This window comes from Myotis myotis, unplaced genomic scaffold (assembly GCF_014108235.1).
Source record: "Myotis myotis isolate mMyoMyo1 unplaced genomic scaffold, mMyoMyo1.p scaffold_m19_p_21, whole genome shotgun sequence".
In the NCBI taxonomy this organism is placed as follows: domain Eukaryota; kingdom Metazoa; phylum Chordata; class Mammalia; order Chiroptera; family Vespertilionidae; genus Myotis; species Myotis myotis.
The window spans coordinates 7,169,388-7,175,387 of NW_023416326.1; the positions used below are offsets into that span (position 1 = coordinate 7,169,388).

A 6,000-nucleotide genomic window follows, 5' to 3' on the forward strand; every position below is an offset into this window, starting at 1 on the left:
AACAATAAAGATTAATAAAAATAAAAAATAAAAAAGAGCTGGCTGCCATCACAGAGTGCAGTCCGGGTAAGTTCCTCCCCCCATGCCCACATCCCTTCCCATCCCCAAGCCCCAGTTCAGGATGTTGCCTTCGTGGGCCTTCGCCGGGCTCTGCCTCAAAGACCAATGATGACGACATAATTTCTCCTGCCCTGTGGCCACGGGTGTAGCGGGCCTGACCCTCCTCTCTCGATTCGCCCTGAATCATTTATCCGCAGGGTGGCTGATGCCCAGTGTCTGAGTAATCAGAGGGGTATTTCATCAAGACATTTGACACTTGCTTTGAAGGGTGAAGACGGAACATGTGGGTGCCTCTGATTAACATCTAAAGGCAGCCTGGCCGCCCTGAAATTGCCCTCCACGGAGTAGCTCTCGGGCAACCCAGCTGGCCCTCGCTGGAGGGACCTCTACCATTTCAACTCATTCATCAGCGCTGCCGTCTGCTTCAGTGCGGGCATTCCATGCGCCCTTGGTTCTGCTGTGCCCGGGCCTGGGCTGCCCCCCCCCCCCCCAGGAGATTCTGGCCTCCAGGAAAGGCCTAATCCCGGCCTGTCATCTTCCCCGGTGACAGCCGGAGCAGCTGCTGCTTCCTCCCCGGCATGGCGGTTACCAGAACGCCTGAGGGGCCGCCGTCTAATTTCCATGCTTGGAGCTCAATCCGTGTGCGCCCGGTCTTGCCTTGAAACCGGAGGAGGAAACGATGTCCCCTCGGCCTTTTACACCAAATCGATTTAGTGTCTCCTTGAGGAGCCGTGAGCTCACCCCTGGTCCCATTCAACTTCAAAAGGCCAACTGTCTCATTAAACTAATTGCCCCGCGCTAAGGAACTTGCTTAAATTACCGACTAATGGATGGCCGTTGCTGTCCAAACATGACATCGGAAAGCGTTCCCACTAAAAAGAAATCGCTTTCCCCCGTGACGGATGCGTGTCTCCTTCAGAGGATTATTAGAATAGTTACGGTAGACAGGCTTCTAAGCCCTGAGAAATCTTGAAAAGAGAGATGCAAGCGGCACATCTGTATGAATGACACAGTGCGGAGTCCTTTTTTAGGGATGGCGTTTTGAAAACTTTGTTCTTCAACCAAGAACACGACAAAGACAATTAAATGTCTGTCCTATAGAACATTGGTCCTTTTTGGGGGGCGGGGGAGGAAAATCCTTTAATGCTGAAACTACCAGCAGCTCCTGTTGACTACATTAAAGCTAATAAAATGACCAATGATAAATTTCTCGTCGATAGGGCTCCCCGCTGCGCTGCTTCTCCTGGACTAGTCACAGAGGCCACGGCAGGAGATTGAATTATTGGAGAGACTCCTTTTATTGGTTTGGGCTTTTGGGGGTGGTGGGTTATACGGGAGATTCTTTCCAGGTTTTGCTCCTTTTCCTCAAGAAACAGCTGGTTTTGTCTTTAGTTTCAAATGTCTATAAAAAATCGGGGCGATCATTAGGAGGCGGGAATGTGTACATGGGATCTTCCCCGAACACCTGATGCCGGTCCCAGTGGGGTCGCCAGGAAGGGCTGCTCGGGGCCCCGGCTGGGCGAGCTGGGGAGGAGGATAGAAGGGCTGGATTGATGGCTGTGGCACGGCTGGTGGGTGGGCCTCCATGGGGAAGGGAAGGGTACCTGTTAGGAAGTGGCCAAGGGGCTGTGAAATGTGTGGGCTGGGCTGCCGTGCAGACGGCTGGGCCTGCAGCCCCAATGGCTCACTCACCATCACCCAGACCTGGTCTTGTGGCTCGCGGATCCACGATAGGTTTTAAGTTTCTAAATGGAGATGGCAGCGATGGCACCAAGGATCACAGCTCCACTGAAGTCTCTAGAGCAGCGTGGGGTTCCTAAAGACAGGATATGAAGCAGCATTTCCTGGGACTGGAACCTTCTGACAAGAGAAAGGGAGAGGGAGCAGGCCCGGGTAGCGTGGCTCAGTGGTTGAGCTTAGACCTACGAACCAGGAGGTCACGGTTCGATTCCCTAGTCGCGACGCATGTCTGGGTTTGGGGCTTGATCCCCAGTAGGGGGCGTGCAAGAGGGGGCTGATCCATGTTTTCCTCTAACTTCGATGTTTCTCTCTCCCTCTCCCTTGGGTTGACACTCAATCACTGAGCCACACTGGCCTTGCTTAACTGGAATTATTAACACTATAGTCAAAAGTATTAACTAAAATCCTAAAGCCTGGAGACCAATTCACATCAGCATAAAAATATTACTATGGGGAGTTGCTTAATGGATATAGAATTCCAGTTTTACAAGATGAAAATGTCCTGGAGATTGAGTATTTTAACATTACCGAACTGTACCCTTAAAATGGTTAAGATGATAAATTTTTTGTTGTGTATTTTACCATATATATATATATATATATATATATATATATATATATATATGGAAATTTGACTTTATTGTCACCCAGTAAGCTCTGCACTTTGTATGTGTAATAACACCAATATTTAGCACACATGTGGTAGTCGTTTCCAATATGTCAGTTACTGGTTCTTAGGTGTTTTCGCTCATTTCAAATTTAAAACACTCACCAAATCCCATAAGGAAGGAATTGTTATTATTACTCTGGTTATTATTCCAATGTGCTGATAAGGAAACTGGACCATGGAGACATTAACCCCAAGTCATGTGGGCTGAGCTGAGGTTTTTGCCCATTTTCACCCCAGAGTCTGTGGTCTTTGTGACCAGCTACACTGCCCGCCTCTCCTTAGTCTATCGTCAGGAACTGTGGATGCTCCGAGTTAAAAAGAGTCCAAGTTCGGGAAGCTAGCAGGGTCCGGGAGAGCTTTCTATGAAGGTGGGAATATTCTGTATCCACGCGACCCTGTGCGGCTGCCACCGGCCGCGTGTAGCTACCGAGCCATGGAAACGCGCCCGGTGATATTTCATTTTCATTCGTTTAAACGTGATTAACCACGTGGCGCAGGTAGAGCTAGAAAACCAAGACGTGTTTTTGAAATGCATTTGTTTTGTGGTGAAATAGAAAACCACAACCATGTCAGGCACTGGAACCTGCACACATTCCAGAGGCCACTGGAGCCATGCCGGCACCAGGCCTGACGCGGCCTTCGTCGGGGGGGGAAACTCCATTGCACACGTGTGTGAAAGTCAATGACCTATTATTGTGAAAATCGCTTTGACCTTGGGGATCCTCTGGAAGGATCTCAGAGACCCTTAAGCAGTGGTTCTCAACCTTCTGGACCTTTAAATACACTTCCTCATGTTGTGACCCAGCCATAAAATTATTTTCATTGCTACTTCATAGCTGTAATGTTGCTGCTGTTATGAGTCGTAATGTAAATATCTGATATGCAGGATGGTCTTAAGCGACCCCTGTGAAAGGGTCGTTCAACTGCCAAAGGGGTCTCGACCCGCAGGTTGAGAACCGCTGCCCTTAAGGGTCCCGGACAACACTTTGAGTCCTAAGAGACTGGCAAGAACCACTCTCCTCCAAGCCCAGGAGGAACAATTCTTCACTCTCACCCTGCTCTGGGGTGCCTGCCTTCCGTTTGGGGGACTTTTGTTTCCCCCGCCCCATACCCTGCCCCATAGTTTGGTTTCTGTAATTCCCAGACCCAAAGTCTTCCACATGCTGGGGCGGGGGAGGGGTCAAGGCTCCCCTCCCCCCCTCAAGGTCAATGCCAATCAAGACCTAAATCAAGACCTAAGGAAAGAGACCAGAGGGCGGGCATGCTTGCTGCTGGAGAATTTTTCCTTCCAAGTCTCTGAGGCGGCAGCGGGGATCACATCGAGAAGCAGAGAGAAACGTGCAAAGTGAAATTCAAGATGCTGGAAAAGATGGAAAGGCCGCCTCTCCCCCGGGGGCTCCCGCTCCTCCCCCCTCCCCAGCCCGGCAGGAAAGAGGGGGCTGTCGGAGGCAGAATGGACAGGGCTTCGGAGGGTCTTCTGGGGCAACTCAATCAAAGAAATTATTTTCCCACAGACCGAGCCAAAAATATCTTAATGGCTCTTTCCTGATTGAGGAATAAATCTATTAATTTATGGCCCGGCCCCAAGCCCTGCCCCACCCCCTTTAAAAATGTAAGAAATGCTTCAAAATCCCACTTATGTTCACGGCCTCCATCTTCTCTCCTAGTTCTTGTGCCTCTTTTTCCACTCCGTGCTCTCATACTCTACCCGGCTCCCTTTTACTGCCACCCATGTCTTCTCCAATAAACTGCCCCTCCTCTATGCCATGCCCGCCCGCCCGCCCCCCCCCCCCAGGACACATCTCCTTAGAGGTGCTAAAGCTTCTAGGTGCGACTCCCCACCTCCCCCTGAAAAGTAAAGACACCAACAAGAATAATTAGATGTCCCTGGAGAGGCCATCACGGGCCATCACCGTGTTGCCTGCCTCAGCAGCCTTGTGCCTGAGGGAGTATGTGTTTCAACAAACCCTGGGGTTCCGACAGCTTCCTGGAGGGGGGTGACATGGAGGAGGAAAACGGGGGACGCCTGTACTACTCTCAATAAAATTAATTTAATTTAACAAAAGAAAGCAGAGGGCCACAGACTCGGAGAGACTCTGTGTCTGAGATCCTTACAAATTCACAATTGCTACAGCCCGGAGCGTTTAACACACCCTGAGGGCAACTGCTACAAAGTTAGCAAGTGTTTATGGGCTCCTGCGGCCACCCCACTCACTGGACCCCATGGTCGCAGCTCACAGTGACCCCCACCTTCTACCCCACCCCCAGTGTCCATCCAAGGTCTCCGTGGGTAAATGGCCAGGGCTTGCTGGGTAATTCAGCCCATTCTCACCCGCGTGCATGACCCTTATTAACTCAAAATAAGAACTTGTTTCATCAGGACTATAGGTGATTTACATAATGGAGGCCTGGAGAGAGAGAGAGATGTAACTTATTCCAGACTCCCTCGCCGCGGGCCCTTCTGCAAGTTAACCTTAAAGTGGGGACCACGTTAAGGAACCGCATAACTGGAATTTGGTAAAAAGCAAATGAGTTGGCACAGATGAAGTGTTCAGAACAGTGCCTGGTACACGGCCCTGTACATGGAATACCAGTGCCCTGAAGGCTGAGAAGGCGTCACTCACAGCTCCTGCGAGCGGCGTGGCCACCCATGCGTCCCGTTAACCCGGCAGGAAAGACGCGCGCACGCGGACCCCTAGTCTGGCCTGGCGTTGGCTCACCCCCCGCGCCCAATGCCTGGCCCATCCGCCGCCTCCTCCGGCACCCAGGGCCCAGGATTCTCTCCTTTAGCCCGGCTTCTGGGCGGGTCCTGTTACCTGCCCTGGACCACGCTAGGAACCGAATGAAGTCTGGACCCCAAGGTCCTGGATTCTATGGCCCCGTGGACGCGGCGCAGCGAGGACACCGGCCGTGACCGCCGACCCGGGGCCTGGAGTCCCACCCGGTGCCGAGGCGCGCGATTCCAAACGGCCCCGTAGACGCGAGGGTTTCCTCCTCGGTCCCCGCGCCCGGACTTTCGGTTTCAGCCGCGCCTCCCCTCCGGGAGCGTTCCCGGCCCTGGCGCGGCAGAAAGGGGAGACTCGGGGCCCCAGCTCGCTGCCTGGGGCACCGCGGGGAGGGAGGGGGGCCCCCATCGTTCTGGCGCGCGGGGCGCTGGAGCCAGAAAGTGTACACAGACCATCAATCCCCGCCTGGCGCGGCGCTCGGAGGCCGCGGTCCTCCAGGCACCACCGTGTCCTGCGCCGCGGCCTCCCTGGGGCCTCGGTCACTGCGGCGAAGCGCGGCTGGTACCCGGCAAAGCGCGGCTGGTACCCGGCAAAGCGCGGCTGGTACCCGGCAAAGCGCGGCTGGTACGCGCCGGAGCTTCAGCCCGAGCATCCCTGTCCCCGCTGCACGGTCTCGGCCGAAGGAAGCGCCCCTGGGCTGCGCAGGAGACCAAGGCGCAGGGAGGGGCCCGAGTGGGAGAGAGACCCAGCCTGGGGAAGGTCAGGTGAGAAGGGGAAGAAAAAGGACCCCTCCCCCTCCCCCAG

General features: G+C 53.7%; 1 long non-coding RNA gene across 1 annotated transcript; it reads right to left on the bottom strand.

Annotated features, from left to right (window-relative positions):
* Window positions 1-1,344: 1,344 nt before the first annotated feature.
* LOC118678741 lies at window positions 1,345-5,800 on the bottom strand. The gene is made up of 3 exons (XR_004975000.1): window positions 5,649-5,800; window positions 1,753-1,876; window positions 1,345-1,462 (listed from the first exon to the last, which is right to left on the bottom strand). It is a non-coding gene; the product is annotated as an uncharacterized LOC118678741 (long non-coding RNA).
* Window positions 5,801-6,000: the final 200 nt, after the last annotated feature.